This window comes from Excalfactoria chinensis, chromosome 3, assembly GCF_039878825.1.
Source record: "Excalfactoria chinensis isolate bCotChi1 chromosome 3, bCotChi1.hap2, whole genome shotgun sequence".
NCBI lineage: Eukaryota > Metazoa > Chordata > Aves > Galliformes > Phasianidae > Excalfactoria > Excalfactoria chinensis.
Genome location: NC_092827.1, coordinates 90,976,028 through 90,996,621, shown reverse-complemented (window position 1 = coordinate 90,996,621; position 20,594 = coordinate 90,976,028). Strand labels below are relative to the sequence as shown.

The following is a 20,594-nucleotide window of genomic DNA, read 5'->3' as shown; positions in this document are numbered from 1 at the left end:
TTTTAGCTGTGTCGTAAACAGAACAAATAGAAATCAGTTTGAAGTCCTGGAAGCCTGTTTATGGGAATGCGAGCAACTCTTCTGCTATTTCCCTTGTAAATAAAGCTAGGAGATGGCTCCTAAAACTACACTCTCTCCATATATATGCTACAAAAGAATACCAACAGAGAGTAAAACTTTTAGGAAAAGAAGTAATATTTCCTCCTCCCATGGAGATTAGCTAATATAGATTGGGAGTTCTTTCAGACTTTCTTGTTATTTTAAAATCACTCTTTGGCCCTTGGGAATGACACAGCTTCAATGTACAAATGGTCAGAGGCAGAAACCTCGATCAGCTTAATGCAATAAACTACAACAGAAGCCTCGGACTGTCCCAGGACCAGGAATGAGCACAGTGCACAGGGCTGGGATGGGAAAGGCAGCAAGGGAAGACTTGCTCAGGCAGAGCTGCTTTATCTGCCTCATCCCAAACAAGCTGGAAATGGGCCTTACATTTCTAAACCACATAAAGGAGGATAGGGTGAGATACACAAAGCATACATCTTTGTCCATAAATAACTGAACTCCCCAAAACATGAACCACTGGACATACATTGATGGCATTACAGGGTCCCATAATTATGATATTTTATTTTTTTTCCAACCAGTCCATGTGCCTAATGGTAAGAGAGAAAAACTGCAGACTTCAGTTTTCATTCTCTGGGTTACAGTGGAAAGAAGATCTCTCCAATGCTTAAGCTATTTTTTTCTTCAGTCCCTGTCACTCTGCTGGATACAATGCATTTTACAAAGAAGAAAACACTGCAGTATTCTCACTCAATGACCATTCAGAACCCTGGGGATGTTATTCTTCAAGAAATATTCTCCAGAATTCTTAAGTTCAGAACAAGTCAGCAAACCCCCAGGGATTAACTGGAAGGGTAGATGATGACAGAAGATGCTGGAGGAACAGCATGACAGGATGCACGCATCTCAACTAAACAATGCTGAGGGTAATCCAAATTGCTAGTACCATTGTAATACATACCCTTGCCATTGTCATAAAACTATACAAATGGTGGCAAAGATTAAATGAATGCAATAGCACTGTGCGCACTCAATCGTTTGGAAGGATCAAGAAAGTAGAAATGTAAGGGCATACTGTTTGATAACAAATAGACAAGACTTGTTTTAAGCATAGACACAGTTGGGTATCTTTCTGATCACAGACGCAAATTAGGATGAAACAAGGAATAATTGCTAACAGCATCTACCAAAACACCTCTTCTGGAAGATTCAAGACCCTGAGCTGTCAGTCTACTAAAAACTACCAGCTGACCTTGGTTGACTATACAGAATCTTGGGGGTAAAAACAAGATTAAGAAATTCAAGTGCAAGTGCAGCAGTATCTTACATACACAAACAGATAAGGTAAAATTTCATAATTTACTCCATTACAACAGATGAGTTACTGCTCTAAAATTGGTGCTCAGAAAAACAGTGGTATCTGCCAGGCTGGGAAGTGCTGAACAGGTTCAGAAGTTTCATCTTGCTGGACTGGGATAGATGTATTTCAATAAGCTCATGCCAGCCAGGAGGAGAAGCCAAGCCAGCTGCTTGCTTTTCCATCCCCCTGCCAGCCCTTAACCCATACACTTCAAGAAGGGACTGTAGTGATCAGCCCTGGAGCAGCAGAGATAGGAGACCTTAGAAACAGACTGACTACAAGCAGAGCACCAAGCTAAATGCTTTCCACTCATATTACTATGAAATGACTGAGTGGCAAGTGTCCAAACTTTTGATATGGAGGAAAGATGTCAGGAACTTGAGCCACCCCGATAGCCCAGGGCAGCCTTGTTTGCTTGAATTTCCTTGATATAAACAAAACCACCGAACAACAGCTCAAGGACTATCCAAGTGAGGCTGCCAGAAGAAACAATTATCTTTTTTTTACCCAGATCATTCCAGAAATTCCTTTTTCCTTTGCTTGGCAAGTGGAACAAACATCCTATTTGCTGCAGCATCACTACCACTCCAGGCAGGGCCTAAGTCTTACATAAAAATCAGCGATCACCTTGCCCTGGGCAAAGGTTGCTGACTGCAGTGTGTGGGAAACAGGAAAGGCAGCTGGAAAGCTTAAACTAAAGCTGTGGGACTGCTCATTTCATCCAAGACCTGTCTGCAAGAAGAATTTATGAAATTTTTATATTTTTATATTGTTTTCCTAGCACTCAAAACAAACTGAATTGTGAAAATTCACTTTAGTAGCACTGTTTTTACAGCCAATCATGTAAACAGGCCTGAGGTCATATCAGTACAGCTGAAATTCAACCAGAGGTCAGTGCCTACAGAGCTGACCCCAACCAGGACTCCCCTTGTTTTGGTAACTTCGACTTTCTCTTTGCAAAGCACTACAAGAGTTCATAATTTGATCCCTTTAAGTTGCTTTGATTTCACATCTCCACCAGCACAGCAAGAAGATCCCCAGCACCGAGCTGCTCAGTGTGAGGCACTGGCTCCATGGGAGCTGTACAGCATGGCTAGGATAGGGCCAGCAATGGGCTCCTGCTGGCTGCCAGCCCTGCTGCTTTCTGTCACTGAATGAAGTGCAGAGGCCCTGAGCTGCTGTGGAAAGCTCATTAGAAGGATGAGAGACAAATGCCTAGCAAGGGAGATAGATTTTTCCCTGGCAGCTCTCCTTGAGACAAATTTTGCAGAGACAATCCAGGTTGGCCTGATGTGACCATGCACAGACAGCAAATGTCCAGCTGACTCCAGATTGGTAGAAGTGATTAACCAAAGCAGATAACATAAGAAACATGATCACATTCTCCTCCCTCAAAAGTTGACCTGCAAAGCTATGGAAAGATGCCTTGGGAGCATCATGCCCAACAACCAGCATCAAATGCAAGAGGAGCACTGAAACCATGTTATCATTAGTAGATAATCATTAGTCAAATTGTACAGTCTATAAAGCTGAAGTATCACTCCAACTCCTTTCCTTGGTCAGAGGCAGCATGGCACTGTTAGCACAGTTTGGGCAGCCGTTCTGATACTGCCCCATTCCTATTACCTCCATGATCCTTCACTCTTTTGCTTGCTCCATGGTAACATTACCTTGTTTTAATACCTCCTCTGTGCTTTGGCTGAACTACAGTTTTCACTAACTACCTAAATTATTTCATGCAATGTCGCCTTTTAATTATGACTTTGAATGACTGATCATGACTGATTCCCCATGAATCACCATTAACAACCTGTTTAACTACATTTTGCTAGCTTAACCTAGCTTTCCTTCAAGAGGGTACTGTGCAAATGTTGGTTCCTAAGATACCAGTTTTTCCTTTACATTATAAATTAAAAATAAATCGATACTTTTCACAGAACATACCTAAGGACTTACCTTTGAAAGGCAAAGTAGGTAAAAGAGCCAGTGGAGGGTGCTGCAATAACAATGTACACTACAGGAACACTGCAATTCATTTCAGAGTTTACTGTACAAAAACACACAGCCCCTGAACACCAACAATTCAACCTGATTCATGCAACAACCAAAGGAAACCAGGAGCAAGATAAAACTGCTACTGAACATCAGCAGGTTCCCATGCGACAAGGAGCAAGCAGGACGAATCTAAAACTACTTTTTGATTTGACAGTCTATAAACTGTGGGCACAGCAATACATTCCAATAGCTCTCTAGTGGCAGAGGCACAAATAGTGAGACCTTCTTCCCATTCACAGGCTTTTCTGCCTTATTGTACAATCTGAGACAAAGGTGCAGGGGTTAAGAGCAATGATGCTACAAATGTCTGATCTCAGCTCTCAAGAGACACCCACCAAACTACTCCAGCATTTTGCTCTGTTACTTCCCCTGTAGCTTTGCACTTACCTGGTAACTTTAAATTCTTGTCAAGAATGACAACTTCTCCCTCCCGTAAAACAGCTGGCGTAATCTGACCTCTTTAAAATTCTCTCCAGTTCACGAGTCTGGTCTAGAAATGAGACAGAGACCATCCAGCACTAACTTGTACTGCAGCTGCACCTAAACAGGACTAAGAGATGGATTTCCAGAGTGCAAATCTTTTATTTTATTTTTATTTTATTTTGATTTTAAATCAGCACTAGTTACTGCTTTGCCTCCTGTCATGCAATCTAATTCACCACAACACTAAAGGGCTCACATATTAATTCAATCATCCTACATTATGAAGGCTGTACTAAAGTGCAAACACCGAGATGACCTCAAATACAAGAGTCCAAGCTGACCCTTACATTTCTTCACATCATCAAACATCCAGAAGGTACAGAACTAATAGGCACACTAATGCCCAAGGAAGAAAGTGAAAACTTCAGACTCTTCTTAATGGAGTTAAAGTAGTTCTTTGGTGTTGTTTTTTGGTGTTTTTTTTTTTTTTTTTGAAGTCTCTGAGAATGTGGCCTTTCACTAACATAAACATTTTCAAAGAATGGTTGTGGCACAGAAGCAGTGACTGGAAAATTCTGTGTAAGAACTGCTGTCATTGTGGATTTCCCATAGGGATTATTTTAATCTAGGGAAGCCATTAAAGACATTGGTTTGACTGGAGGATCTCTTTCTTTTGTTTTCCCCTCCCCTCTCTCCAGACACATACATCAAACTCTATTGGGCTGTCATGTTATCTCCAACGCTCACTGAAAAATCCAAGGCAGCATTAAAAAGAAAACATTTGATGGTCTTGTGAACTGCTAGGAGTTATCAGTATTAAGGCGTTAATAAAGCCATAATCTGAGGCTGATAATTATTCCCCTCATTGGTAATGCAATTTAGCTGCTTAGCCCACGGCAGCTATGAAGCACACCAAATTCCTAGCAGAGGGAATGGGGGAAATTATCCAAAGGGAAATAAAAATTTTTAAAATAAAAATGAAAGCAAGCAGGATTTAAAAGCAAAAGCACGCAGGGTTCTCGAAACGCAAGGAAAGGAAGGTGCTACATACTAAAACTTTAAAGGAACAGATCTGCTGAGATGAAAGTCATAGACCAGATTGCTTCTTTATTTATTTTTAAGCCAGTCCACTGACTCTGTGGGTTTTGTCTCTCTCAGTGGCTCATCAACATACATTCTGTAAGAGCTCGTTTTAAAAATCACTTAATTTTTATTATCCTAAGATTTCAGATGAGAATTTTTCCTCATATTATACACAACGAGTTAGTCAACTCATGTGGGAATCCCTTCATAAGAATTATATTTCAGATCCCTGTAAGCCAATTCAAATGGAAGTTTTGAGCAAAACGCACCAAAACTGAAAGGAAACTTCCCATCATCCAGTCACCGAACACCAGACCAATTTAAGAGAGATGTATATCAACAACCATTTTGGACTGAGGTAACCAGCATCAGCAAAGCCATCATGTTTAACTTGCTTCTAGTGAGTGAAATGAAGCTGGCCATAGCCGCCCTGATAATGAGGGGGAAAGCAAAATCACTGAAAATAAAGGCTCACTCAGTTAATTCCACCAGCAGCAGTAGTTGCTGGGAGGGGCTTGAAAAGAGAATTATTTCCTGCTGGTCCCAAGGTAAGTACTCCAATATGCATTCAAGCCATTCAGTTGTGCTTCTGAACATGACACAGATGGAAATACAAAAGTTGTCACTAAATCAGTTGAAAACAAAAGTTGAGAAGGGCAAAAAATTCCAAAAATGAACTCTCCAGCCACAGTATTAGCTTAGCCACACTCTACATCCTGTATACTGTAAAGCATACGTTAAATAATAAACAGTAACACATTACATTTAACAAGGAAAACTGAACTGGAAAATGCCTTCTAGTCTCACACCATGAGACTAAGTTGGTGATTCAAAACACACTTTTTTTTTTTTATACTTTCTTTGCTCTGAACTCTGGATTCCCGTGTTTTTATATCCATATAGTCAAATAATCTTTTGAGTTGGAAGGGACCCTTAAAGAATCTCATCTCTCATCCTACTTCCCTGCAATGAACAGGGACCTACAGCTTGATCAAGTTGCCCAGAGCCCATCTAGTCTGACCTTGAATGTCACCATGACAAGGCACCTACTGCCTCTCTGGGCAACCTGTTCCAGTGCCTCACCAGCCTTACAGGAAAAACTTCTTCACATCCAACCCATATCTCCTCTCTTTTAGTTTGAAACCATTTCCCCTTGTCGTGCCGCAACAGATCCTCCTACAGAGTCTCTCCTCTTCCTTCATACAGCCCTCCTTTAGATACTGAAAGGTAGTAACTAGGTCTCCCCAGAGCCTTCCCTTTCTCCAGGTTGAACAGCCCCAGCTCTCCCAGCCTGACCTTGTAGGGGAGGTGTTCCATTCCTTCACTTTTACAGCCCTCCTCTGGATGTGCTCCAGCAGACCCACATCTCTCCTGTACTGAGGACTCCACATCTGGACGCAGTACTCCAGGTGAGGTCTCACAGCTCAGAACAGAGGGGCAGGATCACCTCCCACACCCTGCTGGCCACGCTTCTTTGGACACAGCCCAGGACACAGTTGGCTTTCTGGGCTGCGAGTGCACATTGCTGGCTCATGTCCAGCTGCCATCCACCAGAACCCCCAGGTCCTTTTTGGCAGGACTGTACTCTATCCTTACATCTCTCACGGCTGGTAGCGACAGCAAGGATTGCCACAACCCATGTGCAAGACCTTGCGCTTGGATTTATTGAACCTCATGAGGTTCTCTTGAGCCTACTGCTGGAGCCTGTCTGGGTCTCTCTGGATGGCATCCTGACCCTCAGGCACATTGAGTGCACTGCCCATAGCTTGGTATCATCCACTAAATTTGCTGGGAGGCACTCAATCCTGCTGTCAATTGTTAAAAACCAAAATATTGTTCTAGAGCTCACTTTTGCGACTATTTCAAGCATAGGAGGATTTTAATAACTCAATGACTTCTTTCACTCCTTGCAAATATCTTAGGAATCATTTCCTAATGCAGCTTCTACAGAGCTACCAATTAACAAAGCATCTTTAATTCTAGTAGCTTTCACCTGGACATCATTAACAAACCAAAGCTTCTTCCATTTTGTTATCGAGTTCTTCACGATACTAGGGGAAATTCAGCTCTGCTATGAACGGTCACCAATTGGCCCTTTAATAGAAAAGCACTTACAAATTGAGAACAAGACAGCAATAGGAAAGCAGAAAGCATAGACAGTAAATCTACTTAGCCACAGATCTATTTTTTGCAACACAGACAAGACTTTTCAGCCTTGCCTACAGCCATGGGAAGTCAGCAGGAGCCACTGCAGTAGCACTTGCTTGCTGTGCTTCTTGCATTGCTGGCATCTAACGGCTTTCACAGACGAGATCAAGAAGAGCTCAGCTGAAGCCATTTAAGATATCATTGAAATTAAATTGTGTTCAACTACACAAAGACTAAAGCAGATCATAATACTTCCCCATATAAAGATTTGCTTGTAGGAGATTTTTTTGGTCTACTTTACTTCCCCATCACATCTAAGATTAATGTTTCACAACTCTGACTCAAAAGACTTAAAGCCAATCAATGTGGCTCCATTCTCTGTCAGAACTACAGAATATTTCAAGCCAAGCCTGCAGCACCTGGGGGACACAGACCCTCACAGAAACTGCAGCAGAGGCCTCCCATTCTCACACAAAGAGGACATCTCACCATACATCTCTAACATCACACCACGTTCCTCCAAAGCAGTCAGCTGTGTTACACATTCTATGACATTTAATCTCCTAAATGCCAAAGGTGGTTTTGAGATGGGTCTAAATCATGAGACATTCCCCAAGGTGGTCGTCATCATACAAAGTTTCTGTACCCATGTGCAGTCTCCACAACTTTCACACTTTCATGAACCAGGATATCCTGCAAATAATGTTGTTTTGGGTTTTTTTTGACTTACTCAGCACTAAGAGATGAATCTGAATGTTCTCGTCAAGAGGCTTTTCAGAAAGCAAAGATTAAATCACGAGGACAAAAACGTACCCCACTCATGCTTTCAGAATTCAAAACCCTTTCAAACATTCAAAAAAAAAAATCACCTTAAGACTAACAACGAGCACGGAAAAACTTCAGACTAAAACAAGTTTAAGAAAGTTATTGGTAAAAGCTAATAGAAGAGAGTGCAGATTAGACCTCTGCCTTAACAACTGGCTTTGCTATTGCAACAAGTAGAATAATTTTACACGGGGCTGTGCAACAAACTAATTTTCCTAAGGCATTACAGTCAATCTTAGCAACACTATGTTTGTGTGCATTGACGCGCACACTGCCACCTCATCCCCATCTAACATAACCCTCCTTTGACACATAACATGAGTAAGTAACTCTTACGTGGGCTGCTATTCATGAGGCTTAGCTCTTTATTCTCCTTCCCAGATACAAGTGAAATAAATAATTTAGCTCTAAGGCAGTCTACAGCAGCTTTTCTAATTGGCATTATCTGTTTTGGAGCACAAACACAACTGCACAACATTGATGTATACAATGTATTGAACAGTGGCAATGCTGCTCTAAAACACCTCAGTTCAAGAAAAAGACAGCTGCAGTGTTCACAGATAACCCTGCAAAGGGTTCCCCACTGACTTTGATCACTTTGTCCAAGAACCTCGGGCTTCAGTCTCGATCAAGAAACAGTCTGGAACAATTCCCTTTGAGGAATTACATCCATTAGATGCAATGAGTGGTCCAGAGTTCTGGCTCTTATGCAGGGGCTCAGAATAACTGATTTCAGATCTTTACCTTACCACAGTCCTACATGGCCCTGGTCAAGTCACATCTGCACAACTACTGCCAACTGTATAGGTACCCATGAATGTATGCAGACCTGTGTCTTAGCTACGAAATTATATATGCCCTACATTTGAAAGGCTTAGGGAAATAAATACACCGAGTTCTCATTAATCCACACACAGACAAAACTCATCATACGTAACTACAAAGAAAATTTTTGCCCAGTCTCCATTATTCAGACATTGAGTTTCCACTCCACAGCCTGAAGATTCATTATCCAAAACTTGAGGTTTTATTTTTTTCCTCTTAACACCATTATTAGTGAGTCAAAAAGTATGGGATACAAAATATACCATAATGGACAGTCCTTCAGGAAGTCATCAAATTTGGGCTTAATGTGATCTCCAACCTCACTTGGCTGAACCTGTGCTGTAGAAAAAAGGTCCACAGTTCCCTGTGAAGTCAGAGCACCTCACCTATAGCATCAGCATCTCTGAAGTTACACACTTTGGCCAAAAAAAAAACATGCTGCTCCCCATTCTTTACTTAAGTGTAAACTCTATTTATTTTGTGCTTCTGTTTCCCTGCGTTGCTGTAAGAGTTTAAATCCTACTTGAAAAGTCCCCTTTTACAAGTTCAAAATCTCCAAAGACTTATAAGCTGACGTGAAAGATTGACTTAATTGAGCAGTATATTTTTGATTTACTAAAGAAGCCTTAATCCTTTGATTAAACTGATGTATAGTTTTCGGAGAGATTAGCAAATCTAAAGTGCATTAAATTCCAGGGCAATAAAACTACTCCGAATGTACTGACAGCATATATAAATGTAAAACCATCCAAACTGCAGCTAGGGTGGCCAGTTGTTTTTTGGGTTCTCTATTAAATTCATGATACTGCATTCATTTTAATCTAGATGTTATAATCATACATTACTATATAAGCAATTACAGACATGATCATTAACCTATTGATGTTACCTGAGACCAGCTGTGCTACCTATTTACCAACAACTTCATTTGGAACAAATTCAGAATGAATTTTGTGTTCTTCCTTTCCTCTCCACTCTTTTAGCAGATCTGTGTTTAAGTGCTTTGGGGCAGAGTTCATAGAAAGCAGCTCTGAAACCAGCCCGCAGCTGAGGGTGAACATCTCAGGTGTTGGACCAAGACATTCAACAGGCACGTATTTCTGCCAGTCTCTACAGCTGAAAACAGCACTTGCTCCTCAGGCAGTTACACATACCTTCATACTTTTTCTGTCACCTTTCTGAACTGGATGCCATCCCAAAGGTACACTCTAACCAGATAAAATAAGCTGTCTTCAGAGCCTCAGGTTCTGTTGTTCAGTTCATGACGCTCTCTCTATACAATGCTGCCACCTGCATAGTAAAGATCAAGACGAGCTCTGGGTAAACACAGTCCTTGGAACTTAGTGTCCTATTTGGCAGCTTCATAAGAATTCTGGATCTTGCCCTCAGTGTCTGATTATGTTTTTTCTGTTATCACTGAACTACAGAGTCATACAGTAATTTAGGTCAGATAGGAACATCTGCTCCAGCCTACAGCTCAAAGCAGGGACAGTTTGGGGTTTTCATAAGACTTTATCAAATACAGCCAAGAGAACCAGCAGACCAGTGAAAAGCCCCAGGCAGTGCTGGCCATATTGCTGGAGGACACTGTGTACCTCAACACGAGCCAGTGCCCAGCTGCCAGGCTGCTGCTCCCTGACAGACTTCCCATGCACCTTGGGGCGAAAGACCCCGCAGCTCATTCCCACTGACACAAAAGCAGCAGCAGCACAAGGATAAGTGTACTGATGATTACAAGGTTGCTCAGATCCTGTGGTAATGGAAGCCACACAAATACTTAAGATAGATGCCGTCCAAGAGCCAGATAACATTTACATCTATGATCACTCCCCAAAATGCCAAATAACTGACCCCAAGGTCATTTTTGAGAGATGCATTTTCCCATCTGGAGCTATCTGTTGACTGATTTAGTACTCTCCACTGTGACAATGTCCAGGATGACAAGGTGACACAAGGATCAAGAACTCATTCCTCAAGCCTGCCAGATCAAAATCAGATATAAAGTAGTCATCTCACAACACAGCTGTGATCTCCGTGCTATCCCTAGGGTAAGATACACCACCTTCATTCACACTGCTGTCATAACCTAGCTTCCAGGAGAAGAGAAAATGAGAAATTCTCTCCTGCCTGGTGGAGATGGAGAACCCAAGCCAGATGCAAGTCTGTCCCAGGCTCTCCAAGTAGGGCCAGGTGGAGAAGCGGGCTGTCACCAACATGAACCAGCTGGCACAACTCCTCAGGCAGCCCAATTCAACCACAAACTGAGCTTCCTTGGACACAATTAGAGATGAAATTAGAGATGAAGGGGCTAGCAGATAGATGTGCACTGCCAAGGCTTGCGAAACTGAGGCCAGAAACCTCATTTTTGAGAACTGTTAAAGAGGGTAAAGCACTGGCCCAATGCTCCTATAGCTGCTATGAGACCTGGGGATTCCAAGATCTCCTCTTATTCTTAAGTCACTTAGTAAGTCTTCTCTTACAGGCTCCAGCACAACACGCTCCTAGTACCATTGATAGCCCCTAGGATGGAAATAAAACCCATCACTTCTTCTGGACATCTGTAAGCTAACTGAAGTAATCACACAGCCTTAGCACTGATGCACATGAAAAGGCAGTAAGGAACTGGTTCTGGTTTGTCATTGAACTTCCTGTGCTCTCCTCAAAACTATCCAATCTTTTATTTGCTTTATAATCTTTTCACCAAAACCTACACTGGAATAGATGTGAACCAGAGCAGGAGTACTTGAGCAGAGCAAGTGAATAAACTAAAAACACTCGTCAACACGCACAAAAATAAATAGGTGGAAAATAAGCCCAGCTCTCTTGAGGTCAGAGCAAAACAGCATATAGGACGGGTCACAGGGATAGCTGCAGTAATTACATTTTACATTGCTTTAGGTTTCGTTTATGCTGTCAAAACTGTTTTGTCACACTGGATTTTTTTTTAATGCACTTCAGATTTTGCTAATCTCTAGAAAATCTATATATCAGTCTAATCAGAGGATTGAGGGGCTCCTCACTGTATCAAAAATATACTGCTCCATTAAGTCAATCTTTTATGCTGGCTTATAAGTCTTTGGAGATTTCTAATTTGTCAAAGGAAGGTGGGTTTGGTTTTTTTCCTGTCCATGTAGTTGTTAAGCTTTTGTAAACAGTGAACCTTAAAACATTAAAAAAAAAGTAGACTTAAAAAGTGATTGCCATTAAAAAGCCTGCATTGACCAAAGCAGCAAAAGTGCTTGAAATCCCAGAAAGCTGCAGTAAGAAAAGAAAATAAGATGCAAATGGTCACTGTGGACAAACTCTTGGTTCCTCTTCTTACACTGCAGCAGACTATTTATCCTCATTTTTACATTCTTCTTGGCCTATTCTTACCTGCATTATTGTGTATCACAGCTTTCAAGTCAGTTTCCAATCCCAACAGTTTCACGCCTGCTGATTACTGCTCCACAGGAGCACCTTTATGCTTCCTTGCACAGTGCTTCTTAAGCATGGAAGGGGTTCATTGTAAATAAGACAAACCTATTCTCCTATCAGCTTTCAAATCCCTCCCTTCAAGCCCTCTTCTGCTCCAGTGACTACAGGAACACTTGACTTTGACTAGGCAGTTCATGGCCCCAGGCTGTAGAAGGGAGCACTTGGCAAACAGCAGATGATGAACATCTCTTCCTCTTCAAGTAACCACGGACACTGTTCCTAATGGTTTCAGCTTCCACAGTGGGGAGTGACAGAAGTGAGCATGACTGTAAAGCTCCCCAGACTACAAGTAGATACACCAGTGTCCAAACAGGAATATATCTTGGTTTTTCTTGCCTCTTTTTATGACTTAACCTCTTATGGGGAACAAACTAAATCAGGTCTGGATTCTCCTGCTCTAAATATTATCAGAAAGAGCTCTTCTAAGGACAGAGCTCTTTTAAAGGGAAGCTGCAAGAATTGGAGGACAATATGTAAAAGAGTGGAAACAGTGAGGAGGAGGAGGAGGAAAAAGGCTAAAGGAATGATTTTTCAAAGCAGAACTCTATTAAAATTGGAAATATATGAACACTTACACTGTTGGTTTTTTTTTTTTTTAAAACTTCTTTCCAACTTTTCACAATTATTTTGCTACGTTCATTTTTAAGGATGACTGCACCGCAATCTGAAACTTCACAGTTCCATTATGAACATTCCTTCTGTTCCTAGAGTAAGATCTGTCTATTTCTTGCTACACAAACAGACTTGCCTCTTAGTGCTGTATGTTTGTAAAGCACCAAGAAAAACATAGGCCTGGTCTAGGACTGTCTGCTTGAATCTGAGCACAGAAAAAAGAGTGACAATACAACACTTAGACATCATATTCAGACACAATCTGTCTGCTGACCTACCTGAAATTTACATCTCAGAGTTACTGGAATACAAGCATAAATTCATTAGTGCCAGCTGTACTTACACTTGCTGTAAGGTCACTAAGTGAGTACTGACTCAGAACCCCAGCTACCCCATGGTAAATCCCAGCCCTGTGTTTGATAATTCCAGCCCTAAACAGTATTTCAACTACAAAGCACTTCAGAAATTAGTACTGCTCAAGTATGACCAACATCCATGCAAATCAATGGCAAACCCCCCTCAGTTTTGTTATCAGCTCCGCTCCTCAAAGAAGAGGTTGTGCAGCTAAAACGGACATTCACATACAATTCACAGTCACAGTGGGTGAAATATTAGCTTCTCAGTCAATTCTTGCTAACAGAAATCCATTGAAAGCAAAATGATTAAAGTCCACCTGGTGGATTTACAGGGCTTTGTGCTGATATGAGACTATTTAGTCAGAAGGGGCAACCTTTTGACATGATTCAGTTGACTGCCCGTGCCATTTGACACACACCTAAGGAGTCTAAGTGGTTACCGCTATTAGAAAAGACTTGAAAAAAAGACACTTGTCACATTAGGTCAGCTATCTCTTAACTTCATCCTGTGAAATGTCACCAGTACCCCCAGGCTTCTCATTTCTTATCAATCTTTCAGATATATGTCATTAACGTTTTAAGGCAGCATGAAATGGGGAAGAGTGAAACAAAGAAGAAAGAGCACAAGTCCTTTATTTTCTCTTCCATTACTAAACCTTTAAACAGTTTACAAGCTTTTAAAAATAGAACAGACTGCGTTAGATTTGAGCACTGTACTTTTATAAGGAACTTAGCCTGCATTTTTCTCTTCAGCCTCTTTGCAGACAGACAGCTGAAGGCTCCTGCTGCAGCAGAGTTGGCACTGAGACCAAAAGGGTCAAGGTCCACAAATCCTAAACCAAGGCTAAATAGCTTAAACAAGCATTGGTCTTCTTTCCCTCCACAGCCCAAGGACACTTGTCAGGCTTCAGTGGCTAGTCAGGGGTGACAGCATTAGCAAGCTGGTGCTGTGCTTCCAAAGGTATGAACTCGTTCAGTTGGAAACCTCAAGGGCTGTCACAACTGCACCCTCACCAAGTGTCACCAGAATTTGTGGTGTGATGAGTTACCTTTATCTGCACAGGTCTTGCACTTCACATGCCTCATTTTAAACAACCACTAACTTGCTTTGCTAACTCAGGGCCAAAGCATCCAGCCCCTTGCAGAACCAAACTCCAACAGACCGTTACATCCCCTGTGCTAAGCCTTCATCTATTACAGCTATTCATTTGAATAACAACTATGGCCAACAGTTCATTGCTAATACACTGATATTCTTCTCATAAACATGGCTACACTCAGAGAACATTCTAGGAAAACCATATAACTTTAAGACATTTAAAAAAAAAAAAAAAAAAAAGAAAGAAATTATCAAGCTTTTCTGCCTCATTTAATGCCTAGAAAATCCAGAGTCTTGAATTCCTGCTCTGCTACAAACAGACAGAACCTCTACGCAATGGGAGGAGGATGGAAGCATGCAAAAAGGGAAAGAAATACAGAAAAGGGAAACATAGATGAAAGTCTTATAATATCTTGGTTGGACAAACTCGTGTTTGACAGCTTTAATTTATGTGACCATTAACAGGATTGATAAGCCAGGGTCTTGCTGACCTTGGTAATATTCCAGAAGTAATATTTTCACTAAGGTGAACTATTTCTGGACATTTCTCCAACACACTACACTGAACAGAAACATGTTTTTCTCTTCTGACGCTAAAATAAGCACAGCTCCTTCTTTCTGTCCTCTGTTAAATGTGAACAATATATTCATATTGCAGCCAAGGTCATCTAAATTCTTGTCCCTTGGCAGGGGCTCACCATGTTTTTTCTGTTGAATGTGTTAATATATGGGTCTTGCTTCCTCCTCCTTAAACAGGAGGCATCCACCCTAGAGACCTCAACCAGTGAAGCCTGCCAGGCTTATCTGAGGCATTGTCCTGCCAGCAGGAGCCACTGACTTCTTAACAAAACATCACTTCTTCCCTTTTAACTTATTGTGCCCATATGTTGCTTTCCTCAAGCAGCACAAGCTGCAACTTTGCTGCAACTATTCCTCAGCCCTCCTATCAAGTTAAAGCCCTCCAAATACACATAACTTCTTTAGAAGTATTAATGATTTCCTCAAGCAGAGCAGTAAACCAAGTTTTCCTGATACACAGAGCATCTATTTTGTTCTTCAATGCTTTAATGAGCAAATAAATGTTACTCCTCATCAGTATGATTGGCACCCAAAAGGCCATGGTACTGAGACCCCAAAGAACATAAATGCCTTTTCCTTTCTGTTCTGAGGAGCTCAAGGACCATCAGCTCAACCACACTCCACTGACTGACAAATGATCACAACACCCAGGAAACCCCTCCAAAAGAAGCGTTCCTCCAGCGTGCATCAGCACAGACCACAAGCCTGGAGTGACAACAATTGATAGCAATTGAGAAACAGCAAATGTAGGCAGCTAAACTCATTTAATCAGCAACCACAAAACAACACTGTATGCAACCACCTCCAGCAATCTATAATACCAAAACCTGTATGATCAAGAAAACTCCTTGATACTGCAGCTGTATGCACTTATACAAGCTAATTAAAAGATGGCTACTGCAGCAGTACAGAATATATCTTTAATTACTTATAATACTTTGAATGGCCTATGGCCTTCAGATGTAGCTCTATCATAATCATATTCAACTCTTCTCCTCCTCAAAGTATGTTATAATTGTTTACTAATTTACCATTAAGCTCTTGTTTCACACACCACATTTAGCCTTCCACAACCACTGACTACACAAGTTATAGGGAAGGAAATGAGGAGAGGATGATGTGCTAATGAAATTACACCACTGAAAGATTCAGGGCTTAGTATCTGTTTTCACTAACATCTGTAGAGTCCTAAGAATCAAAAAGAAGCTGTGTCAGTTCTGTTCATAGAATGAAAGTCCTGATTTACAGTCAGGTCCCAGATAGCACTTCAATGTACCTAAAGCAGAAACCAGCATCTCTGTTACTAGATTTCACTTAGGCAAAACACTTCTGGTCGTGTATCTCTGAATCCTGACCCAACTCAGAACAACACATACTTAAGTTCTCTCTTGAGCAGTCTTAAAATTCTTCTTGCTTTTATTACAAACAGACCTTGATAGGAAATGCAGTAAGGCTTTAATTTTAAAGGCAACTCTACTTTAATGTTACCTGGCACATCCTCATTTAGACCAGGACTGTTAAGGATGATCATTTCCAAGTTTTATGTTGATCTCAGACTCATTTTTTCCACAGTCATCAATTAAGTAATCTGTAGATGAAGACAGAATGAACTCCTACTTTCTATGACAAGGTCATGTACTTTTGTCTCCCTATAAAGTCATTACACCAGGTATAGGCAAAAAAAAAACAAACAAAAAAGCTTTATTTCTTACTCCCTCATTCTGAAGTGAGATACAGCTGAGTTCTTTCTTGCATATGAAGCTCTAAACAAACAAAAAGGAAGGAGCCACAACTTTTGCCTCTTTTACAAACCATGCAGAGGCTGAACCACAGCCGGCTGTTTGACATCACTCATGTAGATGGCACCTCTACATGACTCTCCTTGACTGCCTGAAGCTCTGCATACACTCCCAACTTTTCAAGAACACCAAGCTCTCACCCACCTCCTAAGGAGCAAGAATTCCTTGTTTCCAGTAAAGATAAATAAAACAAAAGAACAGAAGTTACCACCTGAATTAGGGCTGTACTTGCAAGAGTTACTCTACACAAAGTTAGACTATTATCCCATGAGTAAAGGAGTAAGGCTTTAGAAGACAAAAAATAATTAGTTCTGAAGAGAGAGAGAATTTTCCTTCTATGAATAGAACTTTTCAATGCATTCAGCTGCTTGGGCGGGTACGTGTCTTCATGCATGCATCAAGAAAAAAAGAGAAAGACTTCAGAAACTGAAATGCTGCTTTTGGACTATATTGTGTGCATGCACTGCTAAGGCTGATGATGTGCCAGTATGAACCGGCTCATCAGATGGGCACAAGCTCTCTCTGTTCTTTCCTATGAAGGTGGCAGATAAAAGACAAGGCATTCAAGTAGCTGACAGGGTAACCTGTAAGTGCCTGTCCTGAGCAATCTACTTGTCAGCTTTCCTGGCTAAGAGAGGAGACGTGTGCCACAGCTGTCAGCTTTGTGTCATCTTTCCTCTCTGCCTTTCATCGTCCTTCATCCCATGAATGGAGGTTTTATTTGACTTTCTTTTTTTGGCCCAGCTGACAGGAGGAGCTCCTTTGTCCCACTGCCCTATCACATCTTGTGAGTGTGCAAATCTGGCCAGCTCCAGGAACTGCTAAAGGAAAAACAGAAGACACAAGGAAGCCATCGCTGTTCAACAGGCACACAGAGGCCTAGAGGTTTAAATTCACATGTACTCCAGAGGTGAGCGAACACACAGACTGCCCTTCAGGGCACTGCAATACACTGGCCACCACATACAATGCAGTGCAAAGTGGACGGGGTGCTCCTGCCAGATGATTCCAGTGAGTGTTTCTTCATCATAGCAGGAGTAAATCCTCGAGAAAATAAGGAATCTCAAAACTACTTTTATTTCCCAGTGAAATTAATAACATCACAGATGTAACTTTCAAGCTTAATATGGAAAATGTCTACACCTGTTCTGCTCCTGTAGGAATCCAGCAGAACCATCCAACTCATTGGACATTCCTATGGAAACAACAAGCACCTCTCAGCTAACCTCCCATCTACCACAGAAACCAGAAAACGTAGAACAGCTCACAAGAATCTCTGCCTTGGAGAAGTCATCTAAAACAATAACCTAGTCTTCAGGCAAAAGGCAACTCCTTAATTGCCTGGAAACGTCAATATACACAATCACGTATGAGGAAAGGAAACTGTGCACCTCCTGTGTGATTTTAGGAAAGCCATGAAAGATCGAAAGACCAAAAGACAAAAGAATGGCTAGAAACTGGCAAGAGCACATTTAATTCTGTAAAACAGGATGGCTATGGTTGGAAGACATAAGGAGAAGTAGAAAGATGACTACTGGGAGTGTAATTTGGGAAGCATGACACACAGCCTCAGCATCCAGAACTACAACCAACCTCCACAAGATGGTCCTGGTATCACAAGCAGATGGGCTTCATTGTCAAACAGATACTAATGAAGTGTTTCCATTCAGAAATGTCAACAATACTCTGCTTTGATAAAGAATATTTCACCATTCCTGGATTTTTATTTTTTTTTTTTACCCTAATTTTTTATTCCTTTCCCTTTATAGATGTAAAACAGCAGATGTAAAGGCATATCAACTTTGACTCTTCACTCTGGTTCAGAATGAAACAGATCCCACTGCTAAAGCAGCCCTTCTTTCAGGGCAGAGGCACACAAACATACCTTCCAAACTACACTCACACAACTCCGTGAAAGTAAATGGCAAAGTAAATACTAAAATGTCCCAAATGGAAATTCCAATTCTGCTCATTTTTCCCTGCTGGCTTCTGGGAGGCAGCAAATAAAAGTACATTAAGCTCTCCTCTCCCTTTAGATATCCATAGCAAGCTGACATTTGTTTCAGTGTTTGAGCATTAAGGAAGGAAAGCAGAACAGGCTCAGACTTCAAGTGTGGACAAACCACAGGAACAGAAAAAGCACAAGTGAACAAGAGAAAACATTTACAATGGGAAGGCAAGTGTTCAGCTGGCAAACAGCTCTCAGTTGTCAGGAATTAGCTGTCAAAAATACAAGTTCCTGCATGCTGAGCTCTGGGCTTTTCTAAACCACCCATTAGAGAGATGAATTTTTAGATAACTTAACATGACATTTGCAAGGTTCATACTGGTCATTCTGCTTGGGTGTTCCAGCTCCACTCACTCAGCCTCTTCTGCCTGCACATGCTCTGCTTCACTCCAAGTAAACTCTGCTGCTGTTTTTCACTGTGATTTGCACAGCACAGAGTCACTCCTGGTACCCGATGAACACCACCTAAACCATCATTACCATCACCAATAGCATAGATCCAAAATTTGGATCACCTCCACTGCTGGATAATGATTGTTATAACTTTATTTCAGATAAAAACAGCAAGCACAAGCCATTTCCAGTAGTTGTTATACAATTTATAACAGATTCTTCAGGAGGTCATTCAGGAAGTCTAAATTTTGGATTAAAATCTTCAACAGCTCAAACCTGCATGGCTTGCAAAAACACAGTATGGTTTGTAGAGCATGAGCATCTGAATTAATCAGTGCTCCTTACACAGTTCTACATTTCCACATACTCTACTTCCACCGGAAGGCAGAGCTTTAAAAGATGCTGAGCTAAAGGTAATTGCTAAAGGTAATTATTTACACACTCTAAAAGAGCATGTTGCTTGCCACCTTCTTTTTCCCCAGCAGTTAGCAGGAAAGAAACAAATGTTTTGAAGCAATGGTTATTTGTGATTTCAAATCTTACTTCTGCATCAACAAATATAAGTAAAGCTTATGGAAAGGCAGCAATCTTTCAGCTGAAAAAAAAAAAGGGGGGGGGGGGGAACATGAAAATAATATAATTTTGCCTCTGATATGATTCCCATCTGCCAAACTTACACTACTCAATCACCTCATAAGCTTATCTATTTGGGAAAGTCAGGTAGAGTCTGACCACCAGGGGTGGTAAGGAAGCTCCAGAGCATTAACATTTTCTAAACTACCTACATTTCTAAGAGGAAAGGCTGTGTAAAGAACTTTAGAGCACTTCTGCAGAAAGCATCATTCTAGCTCTGTGTGGAAAGACCGCAGTGAAAAGCACATTAGGGTCAAATGTTATCAAAACAAACAGTGCAGTCAAACAAAGTACTTTACCTAAAGTGTAAGTTATTGCCATTGTTCAGCAAAGCAAGAGATAATTCACAACCAAGAGGATGTGAAACCTCAAAATACTATAGCATAAATGATTATTACAGCTGTGCTCACTGTTTTGAACAAAAATTGTAGTTGGACCATTGCTGATATGTGTTAAACACTCAGAAGATAATCCTTCTTAACACATCATCACTATTTGGCAAGAAAACAAGCACATGCAGCAGTTTTACCAAAGCACTTGCATTTGATCAAGAGCACAATAATCTAATTCAAATCAACACTATAATTAGAAAGCAATTGCTGTATAATCAGACATCAAACACGAAATCACCCTGGCTGTTTCTAACAAAGTCACTTCGTGCCAGTTCAGTTCCACTCCATTTGGAGGTTTTACTCAATAGCTGACGGTCCTGAGACTTCCCAAACCGCCTTCCTAATTCTTTCCTTAAAGGAACAGTGGAGATGCAGACACCCAATGTCAGACCGCTTTCTGACCATGAACTGGCATCAGAAGAGACCACAGCACATTGCTGCTCTCTGCAATGGTACCAGAA

The 20,594-nt window shown here is 41.2% G+C and overlaps 1 long non-coding RNA gene across 1 annotated transcript in view; it reads right to left on the bottom strand.

Annotated features, from left to right (window-relative positions):
- Positions 1-9,940: 9,940 nt before the first annotated feature.
- LOC140250416 (uncharacterized) overlaps positions 9,941-20,594 on the bottom strand; it is a 55,122-nt gene continuing 44,468 nt past the window's right edge. Inside the window, exon 3 of the long non-coding RNA XR_011903161.1 lies at positions 9,941-10,075. This is a non-coding gene — a long non-coding RNA (uncharacterized lncRNA). The remainder of the gene's footprint in view (positions 10,076-20,594) is intronic.